This window comes from Orcinus orca, chromosome 5, assembly GCF_937001465.1.
Source record: "Orcinus orca chromosome 5, mOrcOrc1.1, whole genome shotgun sequence".
NCBI classification, from domain to species: Eukaryota; Metazoa; Chordata; class Mammalia; order Artiodactyla; family Delphinidae; genus Orcinus; species Orcinus orca.
The window spans coordinates 45,284,383-45,307,589 of NC_064563.1; the positions used below are offsets into that span (position 1 = coordinate 45,284,383).

The 23,207-nt window shown below is 41.8% G+C and overlaps 1 long non-coding RNA gene across 1 annotated transcript in view; it reads left to right on the forward strand.

Annotated features, from left to right (window-relative positions):
* The first annotated feature begins 341 nt into the window (after positions 1-341).
* The window catches only part of LOC125964544 (uncharacterized), an 88,088-nt gene continuing 65,222 nt past the window's right edge, over positions 342-23,207 (forward strand). Inside the window, exon 1 of the long non-coding RNA XR_007477656.1 lies at positions 342-378. This is a non-coding gene — a long non-coding RNA (uncharacterized LOC125964544). The remainder of the gene's footprint in view (positions 379-23,207) is intronic.

The following is a 23,207-nucleotide window of genomic DNA, read 5'->3' on the forward strand; positions in this document are numbered from 1 at the left end:
CTCTCCCGTTGCGGAGCACAGGCTCCGGACGCGCAGGCTCAGCGGCCATGGCTCACGGGCCTAGCCGCTCCGCGGCATGTGGTATCCTCCCAGACCGGGGCACGAACTCAAGTCCCCTCCATCGGCAGGTGGACTCTCAACCACTGCACCACCAGGGAACCTCCCAAAAATGTACAAATCTTAAATCTAAAGCTTGATTGATTTTTTTTTTTTTTTTTTTTGCGCTATGCGGGCCTCTCACTGTTGTGGCCTCTCGCGTTGCGGAGCACAGGCTCCGGACGCATAGGCTCAGTGGCCATGGCTCACAAGAGCAGCCGCTCCGCGGCATGTGGGATCTTCCCGGACTGGGGCACGAACCCGTGTCCCCTGCATCGGCAGGTAGACTCTCAACCACTGCGCCACCAGGGAAGCCCTGATTTTTATATATGTATATGCCAGTGTAACCAATACTCAGATCAACATGTAGGACATTTCCAGCAGACCAGAAGGCTCGCTCACTGCCTCTGCCAGTCAGCATCCTCTCAAAGGTAATTGCTTCCGACCTCTTATCACCACAGATTTGTTTGCCAGATTTTGAACTCCACATAATGAAGTAGCTTCTTTTTCTCAACATCATCTTGGTGAGTTTCGTTCTTTTTCACTGCTATACTCATCCCATTGTATGACTGTATTGTACTTTATCCATTCTACTATTGAGGACATTTTGGGTTTATTTCAAGTTTCAAGACTGTTACGAATAAAGCTATTATAAATAGTCTTATATATGTCTGTTGGTGGACATAAGCACTAATTTTGTTGGGTGTATAGCCAGAAGAGGATTTGCTGTGTCATAGGATATGCATAAGTTCAGCTTAAGTGGTTATATTTTCAAATACTTTGCCAAAGTCATACCAGTTTATACTCCCATCAGTAAATGTATGGCAGTTCCAGCTGTTCCACATCCTTGATATTACTTTACATTACCTTTTGCTAACTTATAAAAATGTATACTATCATCTGAGATGAAAACTGAACTTACTGTGATAGTATAAAAGCATATTCAAAATAGGCTTCCTGAGGTTGGTTAGCTTTCAGGCATCAGATAATAAAAATGACTAATATTTATTGAGCATGCACTGCTTGCCAGGCATATTCCAGGTACCTTATGTAGGCTATCTCATTTAATCATCACGACAACTCTATGAAGTAAATACTGTCGTCCCTTTTTAGGGATGAGGAATGTGTGGCATAGAGAGACATCATTAAATCATAAACTTTTAAAGAGCTGGATGGAAGTACCTGTATGGATTAGTTAATGCAACCCTCACTGTACTGACAAAAGGAAAAAAAAAAAAAGCCAGCTTAAAAAGCAGGCTGCATCTTATCCAAAGGAGGTCACACAATTTGTCAGAGGTAGAATCTGGATTGGAATCCAGATCTCCTAACTTCTCGTCTAGCATTGATAATAAATCAGCAGTGCACAAACTAGGTAAAATTAATAGTAATAAAAACAAACACATTTTGAAAAATTACTTCATTTCCTTCAGAATTTAGTTATTATGACTTTGGTTTGTGGAATAGTTTCACCAAATTCTAAAATGATGTTTAAAGTTTCAAGCAAGGTCACATAAGAAAAGGATTCGTGCTTCATGGGGCCAAAAACTTATATAATGGAGGTGGGGGTGGGGCTCATTAAGAGAAAGAATATAAAAATATCTTACTTTTGCAAATGTTACAAGAACATGTGAATACACTGCTGGGGGCCTAGTGGTAGCCAGCTTCCCATTATGAAGATTTCCCCCAATCATTCCTATGTCCTGGTATCCATGCCCTTGTGTAATTCCTCTCCAATACCGTACTGAGATTGGTCTGTGAGACCAATATAATCTATAGAATATAGTAGAAGTGATGTCACTTTGGAGGCTAGGTTATAAAAGACATTATGACTTCTACCTCTCTCTTGGATCATTCACTCTGGGGAACCCAGCTACCATGCTGTGAGAACCCTCAGGTAGCCCTGTGGAGAAGCCCATGTGGTGAGAAACTAAGGCCTCCAGCCCACAGCCATGTGAGTGAGCCATCTTGGAAGGGGATCCTCCAGCCCTGGTCAAGCCTTTAAATAACTACAGACTTGGCTACAACCTCATGAGATATTCTGAGCCAGAATCACCCAGAAAACTGCTCCCTGATTCCAGACCCAGAATCTGTGTGAAATAATAAGGTTATTGTTTTAAGCTGATAAGTTTTGGAGTACTTTGTTATACAGAAATTGGTAACTAATGCAGGCCCCTCACAGGGGCTTGGAAGAGGCCTATGCAAGTGAGAAGCCTAGAAGTTTGAATCTCATAAGCTTGATTATAAATTGGTCTCTGCCAATGTTAATGGCTAAGTCTACTAGACTGTTGTGGCAAAGACAGCTAGTTTTCCACCAAAATTTGTTCTTTCTTCCAAAGAGGCTGTAACTATGGTGCCACAATGTCCAGCCTCCCTTGCAGCTAAGTGTTTCATGTGGCTAAGCTCTTGTTAATGGAATGCAGCAGAAGTAGTATGTGCCTTTCTGGACTGTGCTTTCAAGAGAGTGGGTATTGCACTACTTTCCTCCTTCTCATGGGCCAATATGGTGACAAGTGGAGGGATCTTGGAAGCCACATGTTGAAGATGGCAGAACCACTGCCTCACTGAGTCCCTGAATGACTTCACAGAGCATTCTCTTACCCCCTTTCACTTTTCTACCCCTCCAGGCTGCAACACTCCCCTGAACAACAATTTTGTTACAGAGAAATAAACTTCTATTGTGTTTGAGTGATTATCTTTTTTGTGGTTGTGTGGCTGTGTTGGGCCTTTGTTGCTCTGTGCGGGCTTTCTCTAGTTGCGGTGAGTGGGGGCTACTCCTCGTTGCGGTGCTTGGGCTTCTCACTGTGGTGGTTTCTCTTGTTGGGGAGCACAGGCTCTAGGTGCGTGGGCTTCAGTAGTTGTGGCACGTGGGCTCAGTAGTTGTGGCTCGCAGGCTCTAGAGCACAGGTTCAGTAGTTGTGGCACATGGGCTTAGTTGCTGAGTGATTATCTTTTAAAGTTTATGCATTAAAATAAGTGAAGCGGACTTCCCTGGTGGTGTGGTGGTTAAGAATCCGCCCGCCAATGCAGGGGACACGAGTTTGAGCCCTAGCCCGGGAAGATCCCACATGCCGTGGAGCAACTAAGCCCATGCGCCACAAATACTGAGCCTGCGCTCTAGAGCCTGTGAGCCACGACTACTGAGCCTGTGCGCCACAACTACTGAGCCCACGCACCTGGAGCCTGTGCTCCTCAACAAGAGAAGCCACCGCAGTGAGAAGCCGGCGCACCACAACGAAGAGCAGCCCTCGCTCGCTGCAACTAGAGAAAGCCTGCGCACAGCAACGAAGACCCAATACAGCCAAAAATAAATAAATAAATAAATTTATAAAGTAAGTGAACTTACCCTAACTAATTAGCTATTTTCCTCAAAATTGAGATACCTATTTCCCCCCCAGGGTCTAGTCTAATCAATTTACTTATTTAAATTATTTTTTCCCTCAGGATCTAGTCTTGATGTTATTTATTTCTGTATCTTTGTTAATTTATTAACTTTTTACTTGGTAAATTTTCAAACATATGAAAGTAGAGGAAATGATATAATGAAGCCTTATGTACCCATCCTAAACTTCAATGTTTATGTTATAAGGCCATTCCTATTTCTTATGTGTATGTGCTGCCATTTCCTACATATTTATGGCCATTCCTTTGTCATTGGTATCCTCTTTCCCCTCCGTCCCCTCCTGGATTATTTTAAAGTAAATGTCAGAATCTCAATCAACATATCATTTCATTGGAGACTTTTAAATGCCATGTAAGCAACCTCCACTGCCTTTCCTAGAACTCAGTGCGTTTTGTGAAGCTGTGACTGTGTAAAAAGCCGATTCCCCATTGCTTGACAGCACATGATGAGGACATTGCGAGCTGCAAGGTTAGGCTCACCTGCCAGTGTGAGAGGCACAACCTATCCCCAAAGTGTACCAGAATCTACCTTCACCCCATTCAAGCTGGAAGTTTTGAGCCTATATAGAGACCTGGCAGTGTCAGGCAGGCTGAGAGTATGGAGTGACCAGCACCAGGTCGAGAACTGAAGCCAGATGACTTGGGTTCTAAACCTGGATCAGCTACTTACTAGTTGTATGCCCTCCAACCATGTACTTAATTATTCAGAGCCTCACATTTTCTCATTTATACAATGGAAATAATACCTATCTACCAGTGGGTTGATATAATAAAATCAGCTAAGATTGTTTAAATTATAAACTTTATATGATGATTCATTCATAACATGGAAGTAAATATAAGCTAAGTTTTAAATTCTTTTTTAATGTTTTCCCGTAGAGTAGAATTTATGGTCACTTAAGCTGTAAGAATCAATTAAAATCAGTGTTATTGGTGGGAGTATTTTTATAAGTAGTTTATTGAATATGAATTAGCACCACCATCCCATGAAAGGGAAAACGATGCTGCAGTTTGTCTATTTCTTTTTTTTTTTGAATTTTATTTCATTTACTTTTTATACAGCAGGTTCTTATTAGTTATCCATTTTATACATATTAGTGTATACATGTCAATCCCAATCTCCCAATTCATCCCACCACCACCACCCCTCCACCCTGCCACTTTCTCCCCTTGGTGTCCATACATTTGTTCTCCACATCTGTGTCTCTATTTCTGCCCTGAAGCAGTTTGTCTATTTCAAAACATCTTGTGCCTGAGAAAACTGGACAGCACCATGGTGAGCTCCTGCAGGGCAAAGAGCAAACAGAATCGTAGCTGACTTTTTCCCTCAGTCGCTTAGCTTCTCCCCACCCTCACCAATATCCAGATTTTGACCCAGGCAGTTCTGGATAATCTGGGATATGGAGATTTCCAGATCTTAATGACTTCCCTCAGACACCAAAAAGTCTCTTTCTGCATTACTGAGCTCAATTCCAACAGGGTTAGAGTTTGGGGCAAGGTAGGTGTTTCCAGGGAAGAGGTGAAGCAGGCTGTTTTGCTTAGCCCACCTGTGGGCTCCCCGGGCTTGAGGTACCTGCTCAGCAGCCTCTGACCTCTCACTCTGGCTTCCTAAGCCTTCACCCCAATCTCTGACCTTGCCTCTTGCTCTCCTTTACTTCTCTGATTTCCCTCTTCATTTACAATATTCCAGTAACACCATCAGAGAACTATTTTTAAAAAGAAAGTGTATAATAATTCATGTGAAATATAAGCAATATCTTTTTTTCTCCTCTCCTGCTGAATCTATATGCAATGTTTTTCCTTTCTGGTTTCTGTTTTTAAATTACATTATAAGTACCTGGTAAGTTAGAATGTTTTAGGGTTTTTTTTAACTTTAAATTTAGAATTGTTTGAGATTTACAAGAAAGCTGCCAAGATAGTAGAGAGCTCCTGTCTGCCCCTCACCCAGTTTCTCCTATTGTTAACATCTTCATTAGCAAGCTACATTTGTCACAACTAAAAAACCAACACTGATACATTGCTATGAACTAAACTCCAGACTTTATTTGAATTTCACTAGTTTTCCCACTAATGGTCTTTTTCTGTTCTAGGATCCCATCCAGGACACCACATTACATTTAGTCATCATGTTTCCTTAGCCTCCTCTGATCTATGACAATTTTTTAGGCTTGCTTTCTTTCTTTCTTTCTTTTATTTTTTTTTTTGCGGTACGCGGGCCTCTCACTGTTGTGGCCTCTCCCGTTGCGGAGCACAGGCTCCGGACGCGCAGGCTCAGCGGCCATGGCTCACGGGCCCAGCCGCTCCGCAGCATGTGGGATCTTCCCGGACCGGGGCACGAACCGTGTCCCCTGCATCGGCAGGCGGACTCTCAACCACTGTACCATCAGGGAAGCCCTAGGCTTTCTTAATTTTTCATGACCTTGACAGTTTTGAGGATGAGAAGTACTGGTCAGGTACTTTGTACATCCCTCTCAATTTGATGTGTGTGTGTGTGTGTGTGTGTGTGTGTGTGTGTGTTTAGACTGGGGTCATGGGCTTTGGAGAGGATGATCACAGAAGTGAAGTACCATTCTCATCACATCATATCAGGGATATATGCTATCAATATGACTTATCACTGGTTATGTTAACCTTGCTCATTTAGTTTAGGTAGTGTTTGCCAGGTTTCTTCACCATAAAGAAACTTTCCCCCTTTCATCATACTCTACTCCTTGGAAGCAAATGACTAAACTCAGCCCACACTCAAGGGAGGAAGAGATAGTAAGCTCCACCTCCTTGAGAGGAAGTATCTACAACAATTGTTTGGAATTCTAATAGAAGGAAGACATCTCTTTTTCTCTTGTTCATTTTTTCAGTCATTTATTTATACCAGTATGGACTCCTGAACATTTATTTATTTTGGGGGTTATAATTCAATGCTATGTTATTTTTGCTCTCAGATTCTTCCAGGTTTGTTTTTGGGAGCTCCTTCACATTGGCTCCCATATGTCCTTGACATGCCCCATCCTTTTGTTTTTTGAGCACAATAGAATGCTTCATCTTGTATGTTCCCTGTCCCAGCTTTAGAATCAGCCATTTCCCTAAGGAGCCTTGATTGTTTTTATTAAAGAATGTATTAGAATTCAAAATCTGGGCACACTGGAAATGCTTGTTGCTGTTGGTTACAAACTTTAAAAATGTATACATTTTAAAACTGTGTTTGTTTTAGTATGAGCCATTTGCCTGTGTCCTATAAACGTAATTGTGAAAAACTAATAGGTAAAAATCTAACCTTACAAAAAGTGACTGTGATAGTAGAATGTATTTATATGAATTACAGAGAGGCTCTCATTCCATTAAAATAAACTTAAACAGAAAAATCCCCTTAAATTCATTTAAAATATAGTTCAATCTGACAAAATTTAATTTGAGCAGAACTTTTTGGCAACACACATTACCTTAGTCCAGTTTTCCTAGAAAACAAAACCTGAAACAAAACTTACCTACTATGGGTTCACTGGTGGTGCAATCCCAGGGCAGCAAGAGTGAGGGAAAAAGAGAAATGAGGAAGGCATGGAAAGAAAACCCCCTGAGACTCAGAACAGTCCATGGAGGGAGGGGAAGGAATTTATCTATTGGGCTCCTTGCCGAAGCCCAACCCTTATCCTCAGGGGAAGCTGAGAAGTTGACGATGTTAGGAGATGGGGTGGTAGTAGTTGCAAGTAGCGGAAGTGGGGGGAGGGGCACAGGTGGAGGCCAAGTAAATTTGCTAAGGTGCATAACTGGGTCTGGTTACTCACATATGGAGCAAAGCAAGCTTTATGCCTAGATTGATTATGCATTACTAATCTGGAAGCGGGCTTCCCTGGTGGCACAGTGGTTAAGAATCCACCTGCCAATGCAGGGGACATGGGTTCAAGCCCCAGTCTGGGAAGATCCCACATGCTGCAGAGCAACTAAGCCCATGTGCCACAACTACTGAGCCCACGTGCCCCAACTACTGACACCCGCATGCCTAGAGCCTGTGCTCTGCAACAAAAGAAGCCACCACCGTGAGAAGCCCACGCACTGCAACAAAGAGTAGCCTCCGCTCGCCACAACTAGAGAAAGCCTGTGTGCAGCAACGAAGACCCAACGCAGCCAAAAATAAATTAATTAAAAAAACAATCTGGAAGCAAAATATATTTGTTTTTTCAATAAATGCTGGAGAGGGTGTGGAGAAAAGGGAACCCTCTTGCACTGTTGGTGGGAATGTAAATTGATAACAACCACTATGGAGAACAGTATGGAGGTTCCTTAAAAAACTAAAAATAGAACTACCATATGACCCAGCAATCCCACTACTGGGCATATACCCTGAGAAAAGCATAATTCAGGAAGAGTCATGTACCACAATGTTCATTGCAGCACTATTTACAATAGCCAGGACATGGAACCAACCTAAGTGTCCATCGACAGATGAATGGATAAAGAAGATGTGGCACATATATACAATGGAATATTACTCCGCCATAAAAAGAAATGAAATTGAGTTATTTGTAATGAGGTGGATGGACCCAGAGTCTGTCATACAGAGTGAAGTAAGTCAGAAAGAGAAAAACAAATACTGTATGCTAACACATATATATGGAATCTAAAAAAAAAAAAAAAAGAAGAAGAACCTAGGGGCAAGACGGGAATAAAGATGCAGACCTTCTAGAGAATGGACTTGAGGTTATGGGGAGGGGGAAGGGTAAGCTGGCACAAGGTGAGAGAGTGGCATGGACATATGTACACTACCAAATGTAAAATAGATAGCTAGTGGGAAGCAGCCGCATAGCACACGGAGATAAGCTTGGTGCTTTATGACCACCTAGGGGGTGGGATAGGGAGAGTGGGAGGGAGATGCAAGAGGGAGGAGATATGGGGATATAGGTATATGTATACGTATAGCTGATGCACTTTGTTATACAGCAGAAACTAACACAACATTGTAAAGCAATTATACTCCAATAAAGATGTTAAAAATATATGTTTTTAAATTTTTTTAATTAAAAATTTTTTATTGAAGTACAGTCGATTTACAATGCTGTGTTAACTTCTGCTGTACAGCAAAGTGATTCCGTTTTACATAGATATATATTCTTTTTTAAAAATATTCTTTCCCATTGTGGTTTATCACAGGATATTGAATATAGTTCCCTGTGCTATACAGTAGGACCTTGCTGTTTATCCATCCTATATATAAAAGCTTACATCTTCTAACCCCAACCTCCCACTCCATCCCTCCCCCAATCTCCTCCCTCTTCATAACCACCAGTCTGTTCTCCATGTCCATGATTCTGTTTCTGTTTCATAGATAGGTTCATTTGTGTCATATTTTAGATTTCACGTATAACTGATATCATATGGTATTTGTCTTTCTCTTTCTGACTTACTGGAAGCAAAATATATTGAAGTTATCTTCTAGGAGAACTGACATTTCCATATTAATGCTACCAAATGATAATGATACCTTACATTTGTATAATCATGTTCAGTTTCTTATGTGCTATGCTCTGCTCGACTGCTAGTCTCATCCTCAAATAATGAAACCATAATATAGGACAGCAATTAAGGACATGGGCTTTAGAATCAGGTGTACTTTTTAAAAACTTTAATTTTGAAGTAATTTTTAGTTTTTTTAAAATTTGAAATTCACAGGAAGTTGGAAGGATAGTACAAAGAGGTCTCACCTTATTCCCACCATTGGTTGCATTTTATGTAATTATAGTACAATGTCAATGTCAGGAAATTGACATTGGTATAATGTATGTGTATAAGTCTGTGTCATTTTATCACGTGTAGATTCATGTAACCACCATCACAATCAAGGTACAGAATTATTCCATCATCACGAAGATCTCCCTTGTGCTACTCTTTCATAATCTGTTATACCATCCTTAACCCCTGGCAGCCACTAATCTGCTCTCTACTCCTACAATTTTGTTATTTCAGGAATGTTATATAAATGAAATCATGCAGCATATGACCTTCTGAAATTTTCCTTTTTCTTAAATGTACTTGGTTTTAAGTCCTGGCTCCACCAGAGAGCAATGTGATTTGGACAGTTACTTAACTTCTCCCATATGTAAAATGGAGTTTATAACAATTTCTTCATAGCCTGTTGTGAGAATATGTGAGATAATATTTGCAAAACATTGCCTGGCACATAGGAAAGACTCAATAAATAGTAGCAATTGTTATTATTAATACTTCCTGTGCAGCACTGCACCTTGGACAGAGATAAGGTTTGGAGATTATAAAACCTGGGTTCATTTCTACATGCAATGACCTTGGATACATTAATTTATCCAGTCTGTCTCCATCTTCGACTCATCATCTACATTGTGAGAATTAGATAATACATATGGAAAAGCACAGAACACCCAGGTGCCTTAAATATCTTTATTTTTTAATTCCAAGCCCACTTAGGAGAGCTGTAAGCCAGACACACAGCAAGTTCAAATGAATGCTTTTGTATTCCTGGGACAAAGCATGGTATAACTGAATACGATGGCATCTTCATGACCAGACTGAACATGGCAGCACACCCCAGATGAGCAAAAGACCAGGATGGCAGGATGAGGAGCCTGGAAAATGTTTCCAGTGATTTTTTTTTTAAGTCATGAAGATCCATACTGCCCTATAAGGGAACGTTCAAATAATTCTAAATTAAACTGCCTGGGAAATTATGGTAATTATCTCTTGTTTGGTGTGTTTAGCCTGTCCCTTCTATTGGGGAACTCCTACTTCACTTCCCATGGCCCTTGTGGGGTTGTCAGTTACAGGGCTCCATCTTACCCCACCTTCTTCTTCTCGGGAACAAAGGTGACCACATGACCAGAAATGCCCTATCACATGGAAAGAGAACCTGTTGCAATAGGAGAGACTGAGAGCAGTGAAAGACGGCATGATGAGATCGCTTGAGCTCCTGGATTCATCTGTGTCTGAAGCTAGACTACTTCCCAGTCTTCCAAGTCACATGAGCCAATCCAGTCCCTTTTATTGCTTATGCTTGAGTTGGACTTTCGTAACTAAAAGTTCCTGGCTAATACAGGAACTTTTGCAAAATTCACAAGCTTGGGCTTCACAAGTGGAGTTTCTGATGCAGTTGGTCAGAAATGGGGTTGAAGCATGTATGTTCTTTTTAAATTTCTCTGAACTCTACCTCCCTGCCCAGACTGAGAACCACTACTTTCTTTTCCTTTCTGAATTTCAAGTTCATAGGACAGATTTGATCATACTCAGCTCACGGCATGTTATCATTGTTGGTCCATGTAATGTCCCTCTCTTATTAATTCCATTTCATCATCATACTCCACCTCCATTTTCACTGCCCCCAAAGATCACCATTCTAACGTATTAAATGAGTATCTTCTTTCTGTATGTGTCTTTGTAAAATGTGTTTTGTTGTTTTCTGTGTATGTATTTCTCAATGATAAAAACAGCATTTTGGGGCTTCCCTGGTGGTGCAGTGGTTAAGAATCCACCTGCCAGTGCAGGGCACACGAGTTTGAGCCCTGGTCCGGGAAGATCCCACACGCCACGGAGCAACTAAGCCTGTGCGCCACAACTACCGAGACCATGTGCCGCAACTACTGAAGCTTGCGTGCCTAGAGCCTGTGCTCCGCAACAAGCCACCACAATGAGAAGCCCGCGCACCGCGACTAAGAGTAGCCCCCGCTGGCCGCAACTAGAGACAGCCCACGCACAGCAACAAAGACCCAACACAGCCAAAAATAAATAAAATAAAATAAATAAATTTATTTTTTAAAAAACAGCATTTTGTTACATAGCCCATTCTATTTTTTACCTTAAAAAATTAATAGACTTTATTTTATTCTTTTTCTTTTAATGATATTTAATTTTCAGGTAGGAAAGTATTTGTAGTGAGTTAAAATTGAAATGGACAGTTTGTTGTATTTGGTTTTATCTTATCTCACAAATATTATAATAATGGAGCAGTAATAAAAATTGATTTATGTAATTTACAATTAACAGATTTTAATTTTTAGAGTGCAAAACACAGAAGGATCCTATATACTCCTTCTCTCTTCTGCCCAGTTTCCCTTATAATTAACATTCTGCATTAGTGATTAACTTTTGAACTTCAGCTGTATTAGAAATTAAGAATAGGACAGTACTGTGTGGTAAGGGAAACTTTTGACTCCCAATAAATAACAGTGCTTTTCTATAAACAGAAACAAAAAGACAAATCTTGGAATATGGAGGTAGATACCGTGAGACCCCAAATTCTATTATACAAAAAGGGGCAGGATCGTTTAAAATGTTCTTTTCCTTCTTGACTCGTCTTCAAACAGAAAAAGAATAGAGGTCATTACAAATATCATAGCCAGCATTGTGATTTTATACTTGTGAGGAGTAGTTTCAAAGTAAGTTCTCAGTTCAATTCTTTGAACTAAATTGAAAATGAAAATTGCATCCGAGAGGAAGGAGCATCATCTGAAGAAAGATGATTAAGTTCTTCTCATGGCGACTGTCATAGGACACTAAGACATCCATAGGAAAAAGAAATTTCTGTCTCTGCCAGTGAGGCTGTAGGGAAACAGGCATCCCCTACATTTCTGGGGCACATTGGTAAACCCCTCTGAGAGTCATTTTGGCAGCATCTGTCAAATTTTCATATGGGTCCAAGGAAATCCTCTTCAGTTTGGACTCAGTCTGGAAGTTATTTCTTCCCAAAAGGCACTGAACTGGTTATGAATCTTGTAAAGCTCGATATAGGCAGAGCACAGAGATGCTGGTCAGAGATAGATGCAAAGCTGTGAGTATGGAAAAGGGGCCACTTCCCAGCGGTACGAAGCTGGTGGCAGGCTCACCACAATGCATTCAAGGAAAGCTACACCCCCATAGCCATTGTCCGAGAAGGTATCTCAGTAAATCTGAACTTTGAGCAATTGCAGATGCAGATCTTGAGAATTCTTTTAAAGGACTTGTAAAGCAGCTGTCATTCCTGGGCAAACTGGTGTGTGGCAAGAACAGAGTGAGTCAGTTATTCAGAAGAGAATCAGTAAAGCCTGAATAATGTAAAATCTGAAATCCAGTTGAGAACAGAAACATTTCCTGAGAGTTGCCTAAGAATTTCCACCACTTCTTTAGTGGAGACATTGGAATATAACATCAGAATGCCACTGCACAGTGTCTGTTCTGTAGCATTGTGTGGGTATAATTAGTGAACGGCATGCATTTTCTTTTATCCTGTGGTTCACTCAGCTTCAATTAGCCTTTGTATTGTTTTTATCAAGTCCCAAGTGAAAGAATCCCTCCAGTATTATTATAAGTAATGATCAGGGCTGAGTGGACCCAAACAGCAGTGCAGTCGGTTGCCTGAATGAGGTGACCAGGTGGACTGTTGCCCTGGCAGCGTGGTGCCTGAGTGTTTAGTTTGGTGTGCTGCTTGTTGCAACGGCACTGGGCAAGAAGTCGTGTTCATATGGCGACTCTGGTTCCACAAGAAAGGACCACTTTATATTTTGTCTGTTCTGTTCCAAAAGGCAAGTAGTTTTCAAGTTTTTATGCTCGAAAGCAGTGGTTCTCTAATGTTACCGTGCATCAGAATTACCTTCAGTGTGATTAAAACACACATTGCTGGGCCCTACCCTCGGAGATTCTGATTCAGTAGGTAGGGTGGAACCCAAGAATTTGCACGGTAAGCTTCCATTAGCTGGAACATCCAGATAAATTTCTCATTCCTCATGATGCTGAACTTAAAACTGAAGATGTTACTGCCAAGTGACAGGGAAAGCAAGGGGCTCATTAAAACTGACCCTACTTCCTTTCTTGCACCAAAGCCTCTGGGATCACTCTGCTGTACTTCCTCCATCCTTTATTGACAGCCACATCCAAATCCAAATCTAAAATGAGGAATTCACTCCCCTCTGTTATTAATTCCTCTCTTCTCTTTCCGCTAGCTCCTGATGCTACTACATGTACAAGAATAGTGAATAATGCACGACAGTATGTAATTAAGTAATTGTATTTGAGGAGTTCAAAGATAGGGGCCATCAAGAAAGACCCATGGTGGAACTGAAATGTAAGCTCCATCTTGACAGAAGGGTGGCATGTGGCTAGGCAGACAGGAGACAGTGTACACTTCAGACAAAGGCAGCCTCTTAGGCAAAGGCCCAGATGCAGGAAGTGGAGAGGCAGGCCTTGAGAGGGATGTGTTCTGAAGAGAACTAAAAGCAAAGATTAAATAGGTAGGATGGGGGGCTTCCCTGGTGGTGCAGTGGTTGAGAGTCCGCCTGCCGATGCAGGGGACATGGGTTCGTGCCCCGGTCCGGGAAGATCCCACACGCTGCGGAGCAGCTGGGCCCGTGAGCCATGGCTGCTGAGCCTGCATGTCCGGAGCCTGTGCTCCGCAATGGGAGAGGCCACAACAGTGAGAGGCCCGCGTAACGCAAAAAAAAATTAAAAAATAGGTAGGGCGGGGCTAGACATCCAGGTAGAATTCAGGGTAGAGTCTGTAAGACATGGATGGGAAGGCAGTGAAGGCTTTAGAATGATTAAAGTCTTACTTCAGGCAGATTAGCTGGGCGACAGAGTGTGCGGGATGGCTTGACAGCAGAGGCCATCCCGCAGGCTGCTCTGGAAGTTCAGATCTGTGCAAGCCAGCAGCACGTTCCTTCTTATAACCTGACATGCATCCAATTCACGATGGGAGTCATCCCTAGGTACTACCTCAGTGTGTCTGGGCAAGCTGGGCCACATCATGTTCTGCTTCCTTTCTTATATTTAAACTTTCTAAAAATCACTTTCACTTACTTCCAATACTTTGCATGTAAATGTTCAAACTGATTTAAAATAAAGCCTTACCTTTTTTATTAAAAAAAATTTTTTAAGCCTTACCTTTTTAAGCTTAAAAACCTATTCTTCCCATTTCATAATATTGGTTATTGTTTCTAAACCAGCCTTTGATTTCTTTGCGCCACCTCACTTTCTCAACCCTCCAAGCTTTTTCTTTCCTACCTCAGTAAACTTTTCTCCTCATCTGATAATCTAAACCTAAATTATCTTTACGTCCTTCTTCCACCTGGCTTAGTTTAGAGGCATTTCACCTCATGATCAAATTCACTAAAATATACAGTGGCAGATGGTCCTCCCCCTAATGTGGCTTCCACTTAATGATTCCACGTATATGATTCATAGATTATCTCAGAATAAAAAGAGAATATTTTCCTCATTTGGATAAGGGAATATGAGCACCGTTCCCTATGTTATATGTGTAACCACATTTCCCTAGGTCATACTGATGAAACGTGAAACAGCAGCGTGTGGTTCAGTCTTCAACAGCAAAATATAGAAATTTCAGGCCTCAGATCCTTCAAGAACAGTAGGGCGTCTCTTTCAGCACGTGTCTCCCTGGTTCCCGGCATCCTCTTTTGCCCTCCGAGGTCAGCCCTTTGGTTCCCACTACCTTGACATCCCCCTCCCTCCCAGCACAGGCATATTCTTGGTTGCTCCTTAATTCCATTCTCTCTCTTTTTTTTTTTTTAATATTTATACTTATTTATTTATTTATTTGGCTGTGCCAGTCTTCGTTGTGGCCTTCAGGGTCTTTAGTTGTGGCATGCGGGATCTAGTTCCCTGACCAGGGATCAAACCCGGCCCCCTGCATTGGGAGCATGGAGTCTTAACCACCGGACCACCAGGGAAGTCGCCTTAATTCCATTCTTAATGGTTGTTATGCCACCCGTCTCTCCCAGCTTACCCTCTTCCTGGGCCCCAAAGCAGACGCACTTTGTGTTCTGTACTTTTCGGGGGCTCTGTTCTTTATTACTACCCCTTCCCAGGAACAAAGCTCGAGCCCAGAGTCTGAGCTGAACTGCAATCCCAGAGATGCCCCACTGTGCTGCCTCATAGCCAGTCTCCCCTTGATCTCCTCCAATGAGCCCAGATCAAGTGTGTGCGTGCCTCAACTCTCCTCTCAGAGAACAGACAGAATTATGAATTATGTGGCAAGATTTATATAGCTGATTTCATAAACTTTGGGCAGTTTTTTCATGGTTTCCACAACTATAAAATTTTGTCTTTGGTAATTTGGAAATGATGGTGAGGTACATTTCCACACCCCTCCTGTTTCTTACCTCTCTCCCTAGATGCTATATATGTAGTCTCAGTGTGTTCAGGAATGGGGTTTCTGAGGTTCTCATTCAAAATCAGTTGAAGCTCTCAGCACCCCAAGTACCTTCAAAATATCAAAATTTCCATTGTTCACAAATTAGGTCATTCAAAATGTATTTTTTGAGCCTCTACTCTGTGCCAGGCATTATTCTTAGCACTTGGTTGATAGCAGTGAACAAGGCAGACAAAATCTCTGCTCTCAGAAAATGTGTGCATAACAAACAATTTCAGACAGTGATACATGCTGTGAAGAAAATAATACATGGTAATATGATAGACAGTGATGGGGATGGTGAGGGAGGCCTCTCTGAAGAGGTGAAATTGATCTGAGACCTCCATGACAAGGAAGAGGCAGCCATGAGCAGCCCTAAGCAAAGAATACTCTAAACAGGAGGAAGGTTAAGTGTAAAGTTGGGAGTGGGAGGGCCAGTGAGCCCAGAATGTAATGTAAATGTGAGACGGGGAGTGAAGGGAGTGACGGGGTATGAGATAAGAGAGGCAGGTAGGGATCATATCATATAGGGCCTTGTAGGCCAAGGTGAGGAGACTGAATTTTATCTGAGTACTATAGGAAGCCATTGCAGAGTTTAACCAGTAGAAGATCATGATCTACTACAACTTTTTTCTTTTCTCATTAGTGTTTTGAAAATTGAGATATGATTTATATATAACATGCATTACCATTTTAAAGTGTACAGTTCATTGGTTTTTAGCAGTTCATAATGAGTGCAACCATTACCACTAATTCCAGAACATTGCCATCACCCCAAAAAGAAACCCTGTACCTGTTAGCAGTTACTCCCCTTGACCCTTTCCCCAGCCCTTGACAAAAAATAGTCTGGTTTTGGTCTCTATGGATTTACCTAATATAAATGGAACAATACAGCCTATTGTGTCTAGCTTCTTTCGCTTAGCATAATGTTTTCCAGGTCATTCACGTTGTAGCATGTAATAGTACTTCATTGCTTTTTATGGCAAAATGATATTCCATTGTATGTATATACCACGCTTTGTGCATTCATCTATTCATGGACATTTGGATTGTTTCACTTTTTGTTTTTTATGAATATTTGTATACAAGTTTTTATATGACTATATGCTTTCATTTCTCTTGGGTATATACCTGTATGAATATGTGCTTTCTTTTCTCTTCTGTAGAATTGCTAGGTCATATGGTAACTTTGTTTAAATTTTGAGGAACTGCCAAATTATTTTCCAAAGTGGCTGCACCACTTTTTTTTTTAAACTTTTATTTATTTTTATTTTTGGCTGCTTTGGGTCTTCGTTGTTGCGTGTGGGCTTTCTCTAGCTGTGGTGAACAGGGGCTACTCTTCGTTGTGGTGTGTGGACTTCTCATTGCGGAGGCTTCTCATGTTGTGGAACATGGGCTCTAGGCAGGCAGGCTTCAGTAGTTGTGGTGCATGGGCTCAGTAGTTGTGGCTCGCGGGCTCTAGAGAGCAGGGTCAGTAGTTATGGCACATGGGCTTAGTTGTTCCACAGCATGTGGGATCTTTCCGGACCAGGGCTTGAACCCGTGTTCCCTGCATTGGCAGGTGGATTCTTAACCACTGCGTTACCAGGGACGTCCTCTTAATGTGTTGTTTTTTTGTTTTTTGTTTTGCATTCCCCTAATAACTAATGATGTTGAGAGTCATTTCATGTGCTTATTGGCTATTTGTATATCTGCTTTGGAGAAATGTTTATCCATGTCCTTTTCCCATTTTAGAATTGGGTTATTGGTCTTTTTATTGTTGAGTTGTAAGAGTTCTTTATATATTCAGGATACATGGCCCTTATCAGACATATGATTTGCAAAAACTTTCTGCCTTTCTATGAGTTATGTTTTTTTTTTTTTTTTTTTTTTTTAGCTGCTCTGCATGACTTGTGGGATCTTAGTTCCCCAAACAGGGATTGAACCTGGGCCCTCAGCAGTGAGAGCATGGAGTCCTAACCACTGGACCACCAGAGAACTCCCATCTATGAGTTATTTTTTCACTTTCTTGATTGTGTCCTTTGTTTGACCTTATATAAGTTTTGTTTTTTTTTTGTTTTTTTTTGTTTTTGCGGTATGCGGGCCTCTCAATGTTGTGGCCTCTCCTGCTGCTGAGCACAGGTTCCGGACGCGCAGCCTCAGTGGCCATGGCTCAAGGGCCTAGCTGCTCCGTGGCATGTGGGATCTTCCCGGACCGGGGCACGAACCCGTGTCCCCTGCATCGGCAGGCGGACTCTCAACCACTGTGCCACCAGGGAAGCCCCTTATATAAGTTTTTAAAAGATCATTCTGGCAGCTATGTGGAAGATGAACTATGCGGGGGGGGGGGGCACTAGAATGGTGTAACTGCAGAACCAGCCCCAAACTGGCCCTATCCTGTTTCTAACAAGATACTGAGTTTTTTAGAGAAACAGAATAAAACTGTAAGTCATGTGGCCAAAGAAGGCGCAGAGGGGAAATTTTTTACCTCAAATAACACCAGGAACCAAAGTTTCTCCCCGCCACGGAAGAAAAGGACCAGGACATGAACAGAACCTGAATGCAGGAACACTTTCAGAAGTGAAGGATCCATTGTTCAGGAAGATCTGGTGCTGAAGACCCTTTACCATCCTTACCATAAATGGCCAAGTTCCAAAGCCCTCCAATACAAACCATCCCCACCAGTGCTTCCACATTCCAACCCTCCTCCCCTAACTCATAAAAGTGTGACCAAACCCCATACGGGGGAGACAGACTTGAGAGCCCTGCCTCCCATCTCCTTGCTGGTCAACCTCACAATATAGCTTTTTCTTTTCTCAAAAGTCAGTGCTATAGTATTGGCTTCTAGGCACGTTGGGCAGCAAGCCCTTGCTTGGTAGCAATGGTGAAAGGGAAATGAATTAGGAACTATTGTAATGATCCAGTCAAGAGATGATATTGGCTTGGGTGTTAGACAAGGTTCTGGCTTTAAATTATTATTGCCAGCTCTAGGTAGGCAGTGTTAGATCAGCTGTCTGAATTTTGTTCCGCTTTATAGTGGTTTGAGCTCAGAGAGAAAATTATGATACAACTAACATTCATAGGGCTTATCCATAGACTCAAGAATCAGCCCTGCTATGTGGCCCCAAGTGTCTCTGGATTTGTTACACAAGTTCTATCATGGCTTTAGATTTTGGAGACCCAAACTGCAAATCTCACCCATAAAACAATGGTAAATTTTACTAATAAACCCATACATAGGAATGGACGCTCTTAAGGTAAAGAGAATATGCCACTTTCTTAGGTAGTAAAAAACCTAAAAGGCCTGTGCCTGGAGTTTTCATTTCCAACAATGAAGTTTTCTCAAGAAATCAAGGAGGGATTGGGTGAATTGAAAGTTATGCTTCGTTCTGACTATAAGAACAAAGGAAGTGAAAGAATGAAATCAAAACAAAGGGAGACAAGATGATTAGCTAGAGGGAGAGTAAACTTCTCTTAGGAAACTCTCTTAGTCTGTTCAGGCTGCTAAAACAAAATACCATAGACTGAGTGGCGTATAAACAATAGAAATTTATTTCTCATAGTTCTGGAAGCTGGGAAGTCCAAGGTCAAGGCACTGGCACATTCAGTGTCTGTGAGAGTCTGCTTACTGGTTCATAGACATCCATCTTCTCACTGTAACCTCATGTGGTGGAAGGGGCAAGGGAGCTCTCTGGGGTCCCTTTTAGAAGGGCACTAATGCCACTCATGAGAGCTCCACCTTCATGACCTAATCACGTACCAAAGACCCTAGCTCCAAATACCATCTCATTGGGTGTTAGTATATAACATGAATTTGGGGAGGGCAAAAACATTCAGTCCATAGTAGAAACAGAATGAGGGCTTAGTGAAGAGACTAGACATATAGGAAGATCAGCATGAGCTCTTGGAGACAAGGATGGATATATACAAAAGGAAAAGGGAGTTTACTCAGTTCTAATTATTTATAAAGAGGGTATTAGAAAAGGTAAAGATGTTTTAATTATTACTAGTTCAGGAGTAGTGACTGGGCCTATTAAAAAACAAATTAAAAGAGGTAAGAGCTCTGACTAAATCAATGCCCGCTTCCTGCAAGAAGTCAGACCCAGGAGTAAACTGGATCTCCTCTAAAAGGAGCAGATGAAGAATCCACAGTAAGAGTAACAGGAAAAATCTTTTGAAGACTGGGGTTATCATACCAAGTGGTCACAAAGAATTTGAACAAATTTGAGAGGGGAAGACCAGGAAGATAAGCACAAAATATTCAAATAACTGTTATATGGGTTAGATTCAGGGACAGACAGTTATTACAGGTGGTAAACAGGTTTTGCATGTACCTAGAGGGCACATGTCAGAGAAATTTATGGAACTGGCATTCTAAGGGAAGGCACAGCAGAGATGAGAAATAAAAACGGAGAGCCAGTCAGAACAATAATTAGCTGAGTCTAGGCCCTTAGATATTTTGATCTCTATTTGTGTGACTTCTGTTTACCTTTCAGTTGTTTCTTAAATGGGCCTGAGAACATAAATGTTAATTGAACTGTCTTTAACTCTGTTAGGATTACTATAAATTATTGGAGGTAGAGCTGACAGGGCTTGCTGATCAATCAGGTGGGGCATATGAAGGAAAATGACAAATCAAAGATGATTCCTTGGTTTCTGGCTTGAGTGACTAGGTAAATAGTAGTGCTATTTAATAATATAGAAGCCCAATTCTGAGATTAGAGGCGTACATGTGGTGAGGTATACATGACTAGTACATGTTGAGGAAGGTTGTACATGTGGTGAGTAATTTAGTGGAGGGAGGGCACTTTACATATAGTGAGAATGACTTAGTTGGGGTAGGATGGCTTGGAGGCCAAGAAAGTAAGTAGGAGGCTATTGTACAGTGCGGGTGAGACATAAGGGCTTCGAGTACAGTACTGAGAATAGAGAAACAGGGGGGTTAATGTAGAAGACATTTATGAGGAAGAAGCAGTAGAACTTGGTGACCAGTTGGATATGGGTAGAGGATTGAGGAGAGGGAGTCAAGAGCAACTCCAAGGTTTCACATTAAATTTTTGGCAGTGACAAAAATACATTAATTTTATAGATTCTGCCATTTAAAAAATGACATTTCTTTTAGCCACAATGAAGGCATGCAGGGTATAGGGAAAGAAAAATGAAAGGATTAACTTCTCCAGGGCCTAAGTCTCCTATTCAGAAGAAAAAAGCTACCCAAAACCCTTAAAAGCAGCAGCTAAGAGTAATCGTTTTGATTGAAGTGGTCCTCCTTTTAGGTGTGATACACTGTATCAGGAGTTGGTAAACCTTTTCTATAAGGAGCCAGATATTAAATACTTTAGGCTTTGTGGACCATAGGGTTGAAACCGAGCACGACCCTGAGGGGCTCCCAGGTACAAATCCTTTCTGTGTCCACCCCCCGCCACCTTTCTTGTTTGTAGGAAGTAGGTTTCATTCAGCCTCCCTGACCTTCCCTGAGTTCAAAAGGGCAGATTCAAACAGTTGTTAATCAGGGAAGGGAGGGGATGCAGAAACAAGGGAGGAGCAGTCAAGAAACAATAGTTGTGGGAAGGGATGGTTAGGGAGTTTGGGACTGACATGTACACATTACTATACTTAAAATAGATAACCAACAAGGACCTACTGTATAGCACAGGGAACTCTGCCCAATATTCTGTAATGATCTAAATGGGAAAACAATTTGATAAAGAATAGATACATGTATATGTATAACTGAATCACTTTGCTGAACACCTGAAACTAACACAACATTGTTAATCAACTATGCTCCAATATAAAATAAAAATTAAAAAAGAAAGAAACAATAGTACAGCCTTGTGGCAGGGTCCTGGTTCCTCCTCAAGGAATTTACATAACCATATCTTTGAGGTCTTCTGCAGAACTAAGGCCCCCACCCAGGTAGAGGATGGTCACTTCAGGCTGAGTGCAGGATTCCTGGAGCACCACCCTGCTACCTCACCCAACAAATCAGAAGAAAGTCACACACCATGCAGCCCTCACCCCAAATTTTGCCTGTAAAAACTTTTCCCCAAAAACCATCAAGGAATTCAGGATTTTTGAGCATAAGCCATCTGTTCTCCTTGCTTGGCCCTGCAATAAACCTTTCTTTGCTCCAAACTCTGACATTTCCGTTTATTTTGTCTCACTGTGCATCAGGCACATGAACTTGTGTTTGGTAACAAGGTCACTGTTGTAACTATTCAACTTTGCTGTTAGAGAGGAAAGGCAGTCATAGACAATAATGGGCATGGCTATGTCCAATAAAATTTTACTTATAAAACAGGCGGTGGGCTGCATTGGGCTCACAGACAGAGCCACAGTTTGCTGACCTCTGCAACTTCATAAGACCTTACACGTATGGAGAGATTGCGTTTCCTTCAACTCTTAGTAGAGGGCTATGGGTAGTCACAAGGTTGGTTAATAAAAGAGGACCTTGCAATGTTACACAAGACTGGGAGGAAAGCAGTGCTCGTTTGATTGATAAGGTCCTAAGTTAGAGTAGCAAGGAGAATATGACTCCCATATATGGACCTGTTGAGAGCTATTGGCAGGGGATTACCCATCTGATGCAAGATGTCTGCATTTTAAATAGGATGGCCAAAGCACAGAGAGGAAAGAAAAGAAATAGAAAACAAGTCTCTCCAGTCCATGTCCTTCTGACCCCATCTTCACCTCAGGATATAAACCTTCCCTCTTCTCCCATCCAGCAGCAGGAACAGGTGGAAGAAAGAAATTGTTACTCATAGCCTGAAGCAGGGACTCAGGGACTGAGAGAATTTCCAGGTCAAAGCAAGAGGCCAAAGACTTGCTAATGTTGGGGAAGGGCCACTCCTGGAGAGGGAAAGTGGGGAGAAAAGGGGGAGAAAAGAAATAAGTGAAAGCACAGTGAGGTTGGGGGAGAAGGGCATGGTGCCATGAGAGATTAGGGGGTCGATGAGGACACTTTCCAGTGCTAAGGACAACCATGCGGGTACACGCTCAAGGTCAGACCAGTGAGGTCTGTGCTCATGGACCATGCTCAGAGACGAATCAGATCAATATGGAGGGCAATGGTGAACATCTTTCCTCTACTAGACTCATGCAGTTTGGAATCTGTCTGTGGAATACCTGAGTTAACTATTTGACCCTCCTCTGTGGTGTGTGTGTGTGTGTGTGTGTGTTCACTTGGCCAGAGAACAAGGACAGACTGTCCCCTAGCAATACCAGTCAAACAGAGACACTGAATGGTATAAATGAAAACAAGAGAAGGCAAGAGAATTCTGTTTTTTTTTTTTTTGGCCACACCATGTGGCTTGCAGGATCTTACTTCTCCAACCAGGGATTGAACCTGGGCCCTTGGCACTGAGAGCGTGGAGTCCTAACCACCGGACCACCAGGGAATTCCTGCCAAGAGAATTCTGCTGTGATATTAGTCTTAAACAATCATAAAACCACAGAACTGGAAAAGACTATGAGAGAGTATCTGACCTAGCCTTCTGCCTATAAAAAGTTAGTCTTTTTTTTTTAAATTTTATTGAAGTATAGTTGATTTACAATATTCTGTTAATTTCTACCGTACAGCAAAGAGATTCAGTTA